Genomic DNA, 15,374 nt, shown 5'->3' with positions numbered 1-15,374 from the left:
TGTCATCTGCATATCTGAGGTTATTGATATTTCTCCTGGCAATCTTGATTCCACCCTGTGCTTCCTCCAGCCCAGCGTTTCTCATGATGTACTCTGCATATAAGTTAAATAAGCAGGGTGACAATATACAGCCTTGACGTACTCCTTTTCCTATTTGGAACCAGTCTGTTGTTACATGTCCAGTTCTAATTGTTGCTTCCTGACCTGCATACAGATTTCTCAAGAGGCAGGTCAGGTGGTCTGGTATTCCCATGTCTTTCAGAATTTTCCACAGTTTATTGGGATCCACACAGTCAAAGGCTTTGGCAGAGTACATCATGAGAAATGCCCAGTTGGGTGAAGCTCAAGCTGGAATCAAGATTGCCAGGAAAAATATCAACAACCTCAGATACGCAGATAATACCACCTTAGTGGCAGAAAGTGAAGAGAAATTAAAGAGCCCCTTGATGAAGGTGAAAGAGGAGAGTGAAAAAGCTAGCTTGAAACTCAACATTCAAAAAACTAAGATCATGGCATCTGGTCCCATCACTTCATGGCACATAGATAGGGAGAAAATGGTAACAGTGAGAGACTTAATTTTCTTGGTCTCCAAAATCACTGCAGATGGTGACTATATAACCACACAACTGAAAGATGCTTGCTCCTTGAAAGAAAAGCTATGACAAACCTAGGCAGTGTATTAAAAAGCAGAGACATCACTTTGCTGACAAAGGTCCATCTAGTCGAAGCTATGGTTTTTCCAGTAGTCATGTACGGATGTGAGAAGCCTACATAAAGAAGGCTGAGGGCCAAAGAACTGATGTTTTCGAACTGTGGTGTTGGAGAAGACTCTTGAGGGTCCCTTGGACAGCAAGGAGATCAAACCAGTCAATCGTAAAGGAAATCAGTCCTGAATATTCATTGGAAGGACTGATGCTGAAGCTCCAATACTTTGGCCACCTGAAACAAAGAGCCAACTCACTGGAAAAGACCCTGATGCTGGGAAAGATTGAAAGCAGGAGAAGTGGACGACAGAGGATGAGATGGTTGGATGGCATCACTGACTTGACAGACATGTGTTTGAGTAAACTGCAGGAGATATTGAAGGACAAGGAAGCCTGGCACGCTACAGTCCATGGGGTTGCAGAGAGCCAGACACGACCGAGTGACTGAACAGCAACAGCAATCAGAGCTCCAGCGGGCAGCCAGCCCTGGCCCTGGACGATGTCTGCTCCTCACCCACCCCGCCTGGCTGTGAGCTAGGGGCTGCTTCCACGTTTGGCCAAACATGTGAGTGAACGAATGCATGAAAGCCACAGGTGCCGGTTCCCTTCCTGTGTCTCGATGGGACACCCCCATTTCTCAGGGGTCCCCAGCCTTTGCTCAGGAGTGATGCTCCAGGCTGCATCCTGTCGCTTCATGTCTCTGGGCAGTTCAGCACCCGGGGCGGCGGCAGTGGGAAGGACTGGGGACAGCAGGGCCAGGTGGGGGGCCCAAGGCCTGCTTTGGGACCAAGACCGGGGATGATGACTGAAATCCTCCGTGGACGGAGGCCCGCCCCACGTCCCCCGGGCTGAATCCCTCGCCTCCCGAATCCCTCACCTCCGACCTTCGGAAGGTTGCCGCAGCCTCCCATGTGGACCCCCAGCCAGATGAATGGCTGAGCACTGGCCAGAGGGCAGTGGGGACTGTGGAGCAGAGGGGGCCACTGGGGGCGCAGGAGCGGCCTGATGGAGCCTGGCCATGCGTGGCTGGTGGCTCTGCTGCGCCCACCACGTGCTTGTCCATCACCTGAGGGGTCGGGGGTGGACCGGCTCCCAGCACACTCAGCAGGAGGCTGGGTGGCTGGAGAGCTGTCCTGAAAGGCAGGACGGCCCCTCCTCACCGCACCCCGACCCAAGCCCTTCCCTCTGGCCTCTGACTCCCTCCACACCCCCTCAAAGGCCCGGTGAGACCATCTCAGAGCCGGTCCTGGCTGAGATGGCCTGGCCACCTCCGAGTCCAGCCGGTCCTGCCAGCAGAGAAGTGAGCGAGAGCATGTTTGACACTGAATAATTAATTTTCATTCAGCGATAAAAACGTCGTCTATTGATTTACAACCCCTCCCGGCAATCAAGCTTTTCAACGGAAACCTGATTCTTAATTATTGTCCCTGGACCGGCCAGGAGGCGTGTCCAGCTGCCGCAGGAACAGCGCCAACTGCTCCCAGGGAGCTGGGCCCGTGGGGCCAGCTGCTGCCCGGCTGCCCGCTCTGTCCTACCTGCGAAACTGTGCCGGCCACAGTCTGTGCCACCTCCTCTGCAAAGGCCACCCTGGCCAACCCCGGCCTGGGCAGGAAGCAGGTCAGGGAGGCAATCACCACGCATGCCGAAGGGCAGCGACCTCCGCAGGGCACTGGGGAGCCGTGCCGCTCGCGGGGTGGGTGAGGCGGGGGCGGCTGCAGGTGGCAGGGCTGCGGAGCTGGCTCTGACGCCGCGTCTGTTGTGAAGGAGAAGCCGGCAGCCGTAGAGGAGTGGGTGGTGGCTGCAGCCGTCGCCTCAGCCCGGTTATCCCATCCTTGTGGGCTTCCAGCTGTGTTTGGTCTCGGTTTCCCTCCTGTGAACCCAGCAGGGGTGAGCGTGGCAAGTCCCGTCCTAGGGCACCCAGGATGCCGCTTAACCTTGTCGTCCTAAAATGTCTGCAGAACGACTTGGGGATCAAACCCTAGACCGACCGGCAGAGAGACGAGACCTGCCCACCCGGCCCCGTGGACAAGACGCTGGCCGCAGCCCAGCCCTGCGTCCTCTAGGCATATGTCCAAGTGGACGTGCTGGTCTCTGAGCCTCTGCCTGGTCTGGATGGAACCTATCTCCCGAGTGCTCGGAGGCCAGGGCTGAATGTGCGGGTGGCCCCGGGCCCTGCTTGCTCATGATGGTGCTTCTGCTCGCCGTGAGCCCTGGGGTGCCGGAAATGTCATTTCACAACAAAACAGAAGATGCCACCAGCACAGTGGGGGAAGGGGGTGCTGAAGCGCATGGAGGGACCTAGGATTTGTTTTCCCTCCCTCCTGCGCTGTGACTTCCCAGAACTTGCGGATGTCCTGGGCCGCTTTCTGCCCAACCCCGTGCTGGGTTGCATTTCAGAGCTCAGGGTCTAGGAACTGAGCTGCACACCCCGGGGCAGAGCCAACCTGTGGACGACCCTTGGGGACAAGACGGGACAGGCTTGACTTTACAGACAAAAGACAGAGGGGGACAGAGTGGGCAGGGCTCCTGACTGAGGGCTCAGACCCTCCCGGGCAGGGCCCTGCAAGCCATCCCACGCCCCCGCACCCCCTCCTGGCCTGAGCAAGGCAGCGGCTTCCTGGTAGAGGGGATGCGAACGCAGGGCCCCGCTGGCTCGGAGGTGAACCAGCGCAAAGCCAATTCGAGAGGCTTCTTGTCTTCTCATCATAGCTTCAATGGAGGCTGGTGGAGCATGTGAGAAGATCCAGCCTGCTGTCGCGGCCGTGGGCCCACAGAGGAGGAGCCGGCAGTCAGCTGCTGCAGGCTGGACCCGCAGGTGGCCCATGAGCTCATCATGATAACCTTGGCTCATCACACGCGGCAGACAGAGCGAGGCGCTTTAAGAATTCAGGAAGCAAGGCCTGCCTGGTGCGGTTGCAGGTGGCCTGGCATGGACCCGGGCGAAGGAGGTGAGGAGACAGAGCCTGGCTGGGGGGTGTCCGAGAGTGAGAGTGGGTGAGGGGGCAGAGGGCAGAGTCGGCCCACCCCTGGAGGCTCCTGGAGAGCACGGACACAGCGACTGTTGGGGGGCATGGTGTCAGGGGGCGGCTGCTTGTCAGGCTGGTCAGAGTTTGGTGGCAGATGGGGGACAGAGAGAATGATCTGGGGGAAGAGGGGACCGTCCGCTGGTGCCCCGCCAGCGACGGGCAGACTCGGGGAGGGGACGGACGCAGCCGTGGGGGCCAAGGGCTCGCCAGGCTTCCGCCCGGGTCCTGACTCTGCCCAGCAGAGGCAGAACGCTCCCTTCTCTGTGCCTGTTTCCTCACCCACCGCCGGCCAACACGAGGGTTGTTGTAAAGACTGAGCAGGGCCCTTGGCTCCATGCCTGGTACAGAGCTCCTTGCTGGGGGACGGTGGTGGCCCTCCCCCAGGGCCCGGGAGGCTCACGATGGAGTGAGGGTGACTCCCAGCGTCCCCCCACCAGCCGCAGAGCACCCCTGGGCAGAAGCATCCCTCTTCCCCTTCCCTCACTGAGGGCTCAGGGACACTGGGGTGAGCCCACCTGAAAGGCAGATGATGCGCACACACCCCTCGGAGAGCCGCCGGGAAGGACCAGGGAGCAGCCCACACGCCTGCCCTGGGTGGTCAGTCCTGCCCCGGGGCCTTTGCCCTCTCCGCGTCTGTCATGAGGGCCCCTCTTTGCATGGAGAGCCCCCACCTGCCCCCGGAGTTCTTCCCCCTGAAGTCTCCCCAGAAGCTGCAGCCCCAGTGTGGCATCAGCGCACAGGAGGGGCATCAGCGCACAGGAGGGGCACAGCACAGCCCTTGGCCGGGTTCAGTGTGGCATCAGCGCACAGGAGGGGCACAGCACAGCCCTTGGCCGGGTTTCCTTTTCACCCGTGTCTCCTGAACCGAGGCCGGGGTAGCCAACCCCCACGTTTCCTGATCGCATTTGGCAAATGACTAGTATTGACCTCCGCCCGGAGCTGGGGCGGCGGGGGAGGGGCTTAATGGGGCAATTATGGGATTTCTGTCACTCTCGGAGAGGCCTGGGCGGGGCTGGGGGCACGCTTCGAAGGCCGTTGACTCCCCGGCCTTGCTCACAGGTCCTCCTGGACCTCAGCTCACAGGTGGGAAAGTCACACGCGGCCCCAAGGCCCAGCACACCCTTCACCTCCCTGTTCAGGGAGGCAGGGACGCCCGCTGCTGTGGGTGGGCTAGGACCCGCGGGGGACCCAGGCCGCCCATCCTGACTGCCCCCCAGGCTGGGCTGTACCGCAGCGATCCTCACCCTGTGCCAGGCCCCTGCTGGGCCCTGGGGCTGCGTGCTCAGACCAACTCGGGAGACCCAGGCTGGAGTCACCGCCACCTCCTCTGCGTCTGCCCCCGACTGTTGTTCCAGAGGGCGGAGGACCGAGTGGATTTCCCCAGGCCCCCGGGGTCTCCAGCAAGCACAGTCCACCTGTGGCCCTTACGGGTCTCATTCCCAAGAGGACAGGGGTCCCCAGAGCAGCAGCAGGTGACCAGTGGCCTCCACTCCCACGCTTGTGTCTGACTCTTTGTGATCCCGTGGACTGTAGCCGCCCCCAGTCTTCTCTGTCCGTGGAATTTCCCAGGCCAAAATAGTAGAAGGGTTGCCATTTCTTCCTGCAGGGGATCTTCCCCATCCAAGAATCAAACTCCATCTCCTGAATTGGCAGGCCGATTCTTTATCACCAGACCACCAGGGAAGAAGCCCTCCAGTGGCTTCCAGGGACCCCCAAACTCCCGTTCAGAGCTGTGGACAGCTGAATTCATGGCATCTCAGAAGACGGCTCACCTCCACCCACCCTCCCCAGTTGGAAGGAGCAGCTCCCACACAGGACAGGCAGGGGGGTTGGCCGTGAGACAGGGGCTAACAAGACCTCCTTTCCAGCGGGGGGCTAGGGGCGTGAAGGCGGGGCAAATGCAGCCCCTTCAGAGGCCAACTGGACCAGCGGCATCTCTGCTGGTTCCAGTCTCCTGATCTTCGGGGAACCTCCACCAAGAAGGGGCCGCCACCCCCCCTACTCCTGAGAGAGGAGCTGAGCTGCCTGAGATCACAGAGCTGCGGGGCAACGGGTCTGGGCCCTGGGGCTCAGTAAATGAACCCACACGTGACCAGCAGGGAGACCGCCAGGAAGAAACACTCTGTCCTCTCTCCAGGCCCTGGTGGCTTCCTCCTCCGGCCCAGAGCCTGCTGGGGAAGGGGTGAGGGGCTCAGAGGGGCCCCCCTCAGGAGCCATGGCCTGAGTGACCCCTCACAAGGCTCTTGGGAATGGAATGAGACCATCGGTGAGAGATGCTAGGTCATCAGCCCTGGTCTAGGGGAGCCAGAACCATGTGGTGGGGGCTGTGATGAGAGACGGGCCAGAACCGGGGACCACAGGAGTGGAGAGCCTTGTGGGGGGGCGGTGGTCAGCCTCCTGGAGGACTGGCCTGCATCTGGGGAGGGGGGATTCCGCCAGGCAGGGCCCAGGAGTGTGAACAGGTGGAAACTGCCCACCCCTGCCAGGACCTGGGAACAAAGAAAGGCAAGGGCACCACCCTGCTGGCCGTGAGGGACACTGAGCTTCATCCTCATTGCCAATAGATGCCGAGATGGGCAGAAAGGCTCAAGGGGCCACAGCCTCTTCCCCCAGCCTCCTTGCCCTCCACAGCTGCTGGCCACCGGGAGAATCAAGATCTGAGCTGGCAGGGCCCTCGAATGGGAAACCGAGGCTTGAGGGGCTGCAGAGACGTGTCCAGGGCCACCAGGGGCCTCGCAGGGCCGTGCACAGCACGAGGTCACTCCCCGGGATGAGCCGCCAAAGCCTCACTTTCATCATGGGGGCTGTTGCTCCCATTTCCCAGATGAGTAAAGTGAGGGGATGACGGCCATGGGTCACACCAGGGTCCACAGTCAGGACATGTGGGGCTGGGTGTTGATCTGGCTCTTAGCTCTGCCTCTCAGTTCTGCTCCGGAACCTCCTCTGGGCACTTCAATGGCTCGGGCACTGCCTCCCACATGGAGACGCTCTGACGGTCGGGGGCAGGGGGCGAGGGGGACGAGGGGGTCCAGGCAGAATACCCGAGGCCAAGAGCCTTGGGAGGGCAGGGCCGTGGTGAAGGGCTGCCTCCCTCTGTCCAGCAGGGACAGGGCCTGGCATTGCCCAGAGGCGGTCACTCTGGAGGCAGGCGGGGACACAGCCACCCAGGGGACTCCGTGTGGCCACAGCTTCAGCCATAACCGGTGAGGGCTCCCAGCAGCTTCTTCTGCACACTGAAGGGGCAGGAGGGCTTTGACGCCCCTTCAGAAATGGGGGAGGGGGGTGGGGGGCTCCTCCAAGACCCCGCAGAAGTGCTGCTTCTCTGGAGCTGCAAAGGATGGAGGAGGAGAGGGGCCTCCGGGGGCCATGCTGGAGAAATGGTCACAAAGTGCTTTGCCTCCCCCAGGACCCTGGGGAGGGCCGGGTGGGGCGTGGCATCTGGGGGGTGCACAGCCTCTCTTCCTCTCTCTCCTACCCCTCACAACCTCGCTTTCAGTCCTGGCGTTTGATTTCACAGCCCCAGACCCAGAGCTTACCCTGAGACACCTCAGTGATGGAGTGTACAGGCTCAGCTCCCCAGAAGCTGGGCTCCTGGAGAGAGGCCTCTGGCTCACCTCTCATGGCTTCAAGATGGGCCCCCCCACAACCGCAGCCCTGACATTTGCTGCAAGGAGGGAAGAGGGACAAAGGGAGAGAGGAGGAGGGGAGGGTCAAAAGGATGGATACATGGGGTGGGCAGGGACTTCTTGCTGGTCCAGAGGCTCAGACTCTGTCCTCCCCACGCAGGGGGCCCAGGTTCGACCCCTGGTCGGGGAGCTACATCTCGCCTGCATCCCGCACCTGAATTCTCATGCCACGACAAAGAAGCCCGCACGCCACAAATAAGACCCAGCACAGCCTAAGTAAGTGAGTATTAGAAATAAATGGAGTCGGTGGCCTGAGGTCTAGCTGGGTGTGTGTGGACGACCAAGTTTGTTGACAGAATGAGTATGGTTACACCGGCACCGTCCTCGGTGAGAACACTACAAGCCCTCGCGCATCCATTTCACGGCACTGTTGAAGGGCTTCAGCGAAACGGTAACAGTCATCGTAGTCGGTACCAGGTCCGCTGTGTGGAAGGCCCCCTGGCGGGTCAGCTTGGCTCACCCCCAAAGACAGAGGTGAGCCGCGTGTCCAGCAAGCGGGGAGCCCCAGCCCAGGTCTCTCTGCCCTCAGGAGCCCCCCAGGTGCCCCGGGGGTCTTGAGAGGAGTTGAGTGACTTGCCCACCGTCCCCAGGGCTGCTACTGAGGCGGGCAGGGCTGGGCCTGGCTCCCGGCCCATTTCCAGACCCACGCTGATGGCGTGGTCTCCAAGGGATGGTAATGAAATAAAGCTGGTGTGACACGGCTCTTGTCGCCTGAGAGTGTCTAAGTGCTTTATAAACAATTAATCGCTCTCGCCCACTCTGGCGGCTGAGCACAGCGGGCCCGCAGGCCCGCAAGGGCTGGAAGGGAGGCCGGCCTCTGGGGGACGGAGCTTCCGCAGCCCGAGGCCCCGAGCCAGTGCTGAGCACCAGGCCGTGATGCTCTAAACCACAGGGGCCTTGGCTCTCTGGAGAGAGAAACCTGAGAGTCACGGTCTTTAGAATAACAGACACAAGGAGGGCAGAACCACAGAGTGAGAGAGGTTTGGACCCAAGGGGGCTCAGAATCTGAAGATTCAGCCCTGCCAGCTACTAGCCCAGCCCTGTGGTTTCCTCCTGCTGCCCCAGGCCCATTGCTTCTCCCTGGGTTCCCGATCTCCACATGGGAACATCCAAACACCCCTCTCACTGCGGGAGGAATAAATCAAACAGACCACGTGCAGAACCCAGTACGGGCAGCGCACGATGTCAAACAGGGAGCTCAGGAAACAGTAGCTACTGTAGCACGTGAGCACGGCCAGTCAGTCCCGTCACTCGGTCGTGTCTGACTCTTTGCGACCCCATGGACTGCAGCACACCAGGCTGCCCTGTCCATCACCAACTCCAGAGCTTACTCAAACTCATGTCCATTGAGTCGGTGATGCCATCCAACCATCTCATCCTCTGTCATCCCCTTCTCCTCCTGCCCTCAATCTTTCCCAGCATCAGGGTCTTTTCCAATGAGTCAGTTCTTCGCATCAGGTGGCCAAAGTATTGCAGTTTCAGCTTCAGTACCAGTCCTTCCAATGAATATTCAGGACCGATTTCCTTTAGGATGGACTGGTTGGACCTCCTCGCAGTCCAAGGGACTCTCAATAGTCTTCTCCAACATCTCAGTTCAACAGCATCAATTCTTCGGTGCTCAGCTTTCTTTATAGTCCACCTCCCACGTCCATACATGACTACTGGAAAAGCCGTAACTTTGACTAGATGGACCTTTGTTGGCAAAGTAATGTCTCTGCTTTAGAATCTTAGAATTATCAACTGAGACCTGGAGACAAGGAAGCTCTTTCTCTCCCTCCCAGCATCTGCCCACCTTCTGTTTGTGCCTGAGCTTATCAAGGAAGCACCTTATTAGTCATCACTTTCCCCAGGGGGGCAGATGCACACAGCAGGGGTTTAATCCATGTTGGTAGGATTGACTGTCTTGTATCTGAGAGTCCCCAGATCACAAGTTTTCGGACTCACGGACTCCTGGGGTGAGAAGGGGCCTTGGAGGCAATCCAGTCCACATTCTGTGCAGTTGCTGCAATGACCGTATGTGGGCCCCTTGGATGCCTCCCTGACAAGGAGCTCACTACCTGTCAGAGCTATTACTGCATTGATTCCTTCTGGCCTCCCAAACTCCCACAGCCACGACAAACACTCTTACAGAGTCACAGACTTCTGTTCAGGGCCTGCTGTGTGCCTGGTACTAGCTACTATGACTGGTACTGTTTCATTCAAGCCTTTCAACAGTGCCATGAAGTGGGTACCTTGTTATCACCCACTTGACAGGTGAGGAAATGGAGGAACAAGGGGATTTGGTCACTGGCTCACAGCTGGGAAGGCGCAGAGGAGCCAGAACTCAAACAGGAAAGACCCCCCACGCGGCTGCCCTCACTCCCCCTGCTCAACCATCCCGAGACAGAATATTCTGGACTGACCCCGGCCACGCGGCTGCCCTGACTCCCCCTGCTCAACCATCCCGAGGCAGAATATTCTGGACTGACCCCCTCTACGCGGCTGCCCTGACTCCCCCTGCTCAACCATCCCGAGGCAGAATATTCTGGACCGAACGGTAGAAAGGCTTCATGGATCAGTCCTTGCTTCTGCCGGAAGGTGACAGCTCACAAGGCCCTGCCTCCTGTGGGCCCAGGGCCCCCGCCCCTCTGCCTCCTGGAGCTGATGGCACGGGACTTCTTGGCCAGTTACCTGCCTGGCTCCACCATCAGATGGTGACTCCAAGGACGGGGGCCTCCTCACCTCTTGCTCTCCGGCGTCCAGCACAGGCTCAGACCCAAGTGGGACGTTCAGCACTTTTCTGCAGGAAGAAGAAAAGAGCTCACGCTTCACAGACATCGCTCAGTTATCATTGTCCCCATTTGACAGGTGAGAAGACTGAGGGAGGCCCAAGGCGTGAAGGGGAGCGGCCCGGAGGGTGGGCACTGCTGGCTGGCTCTCCCTTCCACCCTCATGTTGCAGATGGCTCTGCACGTCTCCCTCTGTTTCCCCATCTGGGAGGGAGGGGCTGGCACCATTCGCCGGCCATCTCTTGTCCTTCCTGCTTTATTTGGCATCAGTCTGTCCGACGCGTCCAGACACAGCAGGACAAAGCCACCGCCGACCCTCACATGCCGCCTCTGTGTGCGTGGCTCACCTGACCTCAGGCAGCCCTGAGGCTTTTGTCTTCACTTTGCAGTTGAGAAGCCCAAGGCACAGAGAGGCTAAGTACCATGCCCAGAGTCACACAGCTCTTGTGGCTGAACTGGGCCGGCCGCCCGGCACTTGGGCCCCAGAGTCCATGACCTCGACCTTAGCCCTCTGCCCCCTCCTCCAGAACCCCTTCTGTCTGGAGGGTGCTGGGAGCCAGAGCCCCCTCTCCAACGTATGACCTCGGCTCTTCTCTCAGAAGAAACTGCCTGGTTAAGACTTAAAGATGAAGGCAGGCGGAAGAAAACCACAAAACAGGATGGAAAAGGGGAAAACATTATCACCTTCGCATGGGAAACCTATTTCTGCAACGTGATAGCCTGCCCAGGAATCTAGGAAAAATGAGACTGGAAGTCCTCACTCTGCGATGCAGTCCTGACTCTGCTGATTCAGACCACCCTGACTGACTCTGATGAGTGAGCTTCTGAAGGGATCCTCTGCTCTAGCTTGCAGCTCACACCTTGACCAGAGCAGCCTCGTGTCTGTCGGACATTCCAGGCCCACTCTCAGCACCTCTGCCTTTGAGGACTGGCCTGGCCAGGTTTGAGAAAGGGAGGCTGGGAGGGGCAGGGCGGCTGCAGTTGCAACAGTGCTTTGGTTTCAGGCATGGGGGCTGGGGGAGGGGGCAGTTCACTGTGACAAGCAACAGGCCCAGGGAGCAGCCCCCTCACCCAGGGAGCACCCCCTCACCCAGGGAGCACCATCCTCACCCAGGGAGCACCCCCGCCCTCGCCCAGGGAGCATCCACCCCCTCACCCAGGGAGCACCCCCGCCCTCACCCAGGGAGCACCCCCTCCCCCCTCTCTCCACCCCGTGCCCAGTCCTGTGGCCTGGTCTGCAAGGTACCTGACATTTCACCATTGTGGCTTCTTAATTTTAGGGCGTGAAGGGCTGTCAGATCTCTTATTAAAAAAAAAAAATTATTCCATTTATTTATTTATTTAGGCTGTGCCGAGTGGCTTGTGGGATCTTAGTTCCCCGACTGGGGACTGAATCTGCGTCCTTGGCAGTGAAAGCGCCGAGTCCTAACCGCTGGACCACCAGGGGATTCCCAGGTCCCCTATTCTCAGTTCAGTTCAGTTCAGTTACTCAGTCGTGTCCGACTCTGTGACTGCATGGACCCCAGCACGCCAGGGTTCCCTGTCCATCAGCCCTATTCTCAATAATAATTAATTCACATATTCTTAATGCAAGATTAATGCAGTCCTGGGTGTTCATTGGAAGGACTGATGCTGAGGCTGAAACTCCAATACTTTGGCTACCTCATGCAAAGAGTTGCTGCTGCTGCTGCTAAGTCGCTTCAGTCGTGTCTGACTCTGTGCGACCCCATAGACGGCAGCCCACCAGGCTCCACCATTCCTGGGATTCTCCAGGCAAGAACACTGGAGTGGGCTGCCATTTCCTTCTCCAATGCATGAAAGTGAAAAGTGAAAGTGAAGTCACTCAGCGAAGAGTTGACTCATTGGAAAAGGCCCTGATTCTGGGAGGGTTTGGGAGCAGGAGGAGAAGGGGATGACAGAGGATGAGATGGCTGCATGGCATCACCGACTCGATGCACATGAGTTTTGGGTAAACTCCGGGAGATGGTGATGGACAGGGAGGCCTGGCGTACTGCGATTCATGGGGTCGCAAAGAGTCGGACACGACTGAGCAAATGAACTGAAATGAACTGAACTGAATGCAAGATACCAAAGCCCATCATGCATGCCACATATACAATGTAATAAAATACTCCCTGGGCTGGAAAGATTCCCTGGAGAAGGGAATGGCAACCCTCTCCAGTATCCTTGCATGGAGAATCCCATGGACAGAGGAGCCTGGTGGGCTGCAGTCCATGGGGTTGCAAAGAGTCAGACACAACTGAAATGACCTCAGCAAGTGCGTACGTGTTCATTCTGAGTGACTCCAATGCTAAGTAAAGGGCACATGAAAGAAATTTTCTGATTTCACAGAGAACAGCGGGCTGCCGTCCATGGGGTTGCACAGAGTCGGACACAACTGAAGCCACTTAGCAGCAGCAGCAGCAGCAGCTTTAAAGCCATACGGTGAGATTTGGTGAGCTTAAAGGCTTAGGAAAATCAGCTGTTTGAAAATGCAACTTCATGTTAACTTTAATCAGTTTCATGGTAATCAAAACCCCTGTGAAATGGGGATGCCCTTCCTGCAGTAAAACCCTCTGCCTCAGGCCCTAAAGATGGTGCAGAGTGCGGGCGACTCTGGGCGGGAGTCAGGAGACCGCTCGGCAGAGGGACGTCTGGGCTGACCTGGGGTGCTGTGTAAGGGGGGTGGGGAGGGCAAAGCATGGCTGGCAGATGCAACGGCACGTGGTAGGAGCCCGCGTGGCAGGGGTAGGGAGAGAGGGGGAGCAGTGCTAGGAGCCCGCGTGGCAGGGGTAGGGAGAGAGGGGGAGCAGTGCTAGGAGCCCGCGTGGCAGGGGTAGGGAGAGAGGGGGAGCAGCCAGAGGGGCCTGGGGAGGACACGACAGCACCCCAGGGCCTCGAGGGAGCAGGGAGGATGCTGAGATGCCGGCCAGGTCTGGCCTTGACCCGGATGGGCCCGGCGGCACACCGGCTGCGCCCGCCTGGGTGGTGTGTCCACTACAGGTCCTGAGGCCACTGTCCCCAGTGCCCTCCCTCTGCCCACTCCGGGGGGCTGGGAGCCCCACCCGGGCAGGGAGCACCACCGCTTCCAGCATCACTCCAGCGCCCGGGGCACGTTGTGCTGAAGGACGAGTGAAGGAACGAACGAACGGCAGAGGAGGGAGCGGGCACATGGCCGGAGTTCCAGTCTGCCGTCTCTCCCTGAAGACCCACCTCCCTGTGATCTGGGCCCTTCGAGGTGTGGGCCTGAGTTGGAGGGCTTCTGGGGTGGGTGCCTGCCGCCTCCTCCAACGTCCGAGGGGCCCCAGGCCCAGCAGCTCAAGCCCTTCGGCCTGGGATTTAGAGATGTGGATGCCCCGCAGGGCGATCGATCCCACTGCCTTGAGAGCGCATTACCCTGGTGCGGCCCCGCGTTAATGCATGCTGGGCGTTTCCCTGCCCTCCGCCCTGCTCTGCACCCCAGGGCCCAGGTCCCCCAATCCAGCCCCGGGACGCAGCTCATCTGGGGCCGGGTCACCTCTCCAAAGTGCTCAGAAGTGTCCAATTGCTCCCTGGGCACACCGCTTCCCCTGCTAAAGTGTCGCGTGGCCCCAGGGGGAGCCCTGCGGTACCAGCAACAAGTCTGTTAAAATGCCCAGGCCTCGCTCCCCCGGGGGCGGCCCGGAATCGCTGCGCGGAGGGGCTGCAGGGCGGCAGGAGACCCACCTGCTCCGTGATCTCAGGGTCAGGCCCACGCCTCCCCCGCGTGCACTCTGCTCCAGGCCCCCTGGCTCCCTGACTGCTGTCCTTCACACCCAGAGACGGGGCCCTTCCCCCGCGCCCACCGCTGCCTGGAACGTTCCGCCCAGAACCTTACGGGCCAGACTGTTTCCCGTTTCATCCCCACAAGAACAGGGTCCCGTTAGAATGGCACCCCAAGTAGAGCAGACTTGGTGTAGGGCTTTGCGAAAAACAAAAGAGCGTGTTTTCTTTGTTTTATCATTATGATGAGAAAAGACAATCCAACGTGATGAATTTGTCAACTTCCAAGTAACTCCTTAAATGGAAGGAGAAACGAGAGCATGTAACAGGGAGAAAATTGAGTGCTTTCACATTGTTTACATCGCTTCCCTGGTGGCTCAGAGGTTACAGCGTCTGCCTGCAGTGCGGGAGACCCGGGTTCAATCCCTGGGTCGGGAAGATCCCCTGGAGAAGGGAATGGCAACCCACTCCAGTATGCTTGCCTGGAGAATCCCATGGACTGAGGAGCCTGATGGGCTACAGTCCATGGGGTTGCAAAGAGTTGGACATGACTGAGTGGCTTCACTTCCCTTCACACTTCTAACTATTCTGGAGGGAGAGTGGACACACGTATGTGTACGGCTGAGTCCCTTTGCTGTCCACTGGACACTATCCCAACAACGTTAATGGGTTATGCTTCGGTATAAAACAAAAAGTTTAAATGCATAAACAAAGAATCCTATTTTCAAATTCTTGAGGGTTATTGCTGATGAAAAACTTGGTTCGCCAAACAAGGGTGAATGTTTTAAAGTAAGGCTTGCAGCCATGACTGCTCATGGCCTTCGGCGCCCTGCTGAAAGAGGCCCCAGCCTTTTCTCCGGTTTGGTTTCGTAGACACAGGTGATGTTCACACGCCTTGTGATCATGCAAGTGCATTCTGGGTGGAATTTCCCACATCACTCATTTCAAAACCGATGATGAAGCCTGGAATCAGAGATGACGCAGTGAGGTGAACGCCTGGAGGCTTGGACGCTCCTGCAGTTTGAAGGGTGAATGCAGAGCCCCCAGGAACCCCAAGGCCCTCCACCCCAGCCCTGACGGCCACGCTCTGGGCTCCCACGCTGACCGCTGGAACGGGCCTTGCTGGGCAGGTCCCTGGCCCCTTGTCTTCAGGCCGACAGATGCTCTGGGCTGCTGGAGCCAATGGTGGGAGCAAAGGAGTCTCTGAACCCGAGAGCTGGCGTCTGGGTTTTTGGCCACCATCCCCGGGGCCCACAGGGCTCAAACTCTGACCCCTCCCTTCAGGAGCCTTCCCAGGAGCCCCGTCCAGGCTGCTGGAGGCCGGAGGTCCTGGACCAGGGCTCTGCCTCCCCTGGCATCCCCGCTGCGGCAGAGGGCAAGGGAGGCCTGCGTCTCGCCCCATCCACTTGTGACCCGCTTCCTTACAGGTGACCCCGACACATACACAGG

Source organism: Bos javanicus, chromosome 6, assembly GCF_032452875.1.
Source record: "Bos javanicus breed banteng chromosome 6, ARS-OSU_banteng_1.0, whole genome shotgun sequence".
Classification (NCBI taxonomy): Eukaryota; Metazoa; Chordata; class Mammalia; order Artiodactyla; family Bovidae; genus Bos; species Bos javanicus.
The sequence above is the reverse complement of the archived record's forward strand: the minus strand, read 5'-3'. Positions refer to the sequence as shown.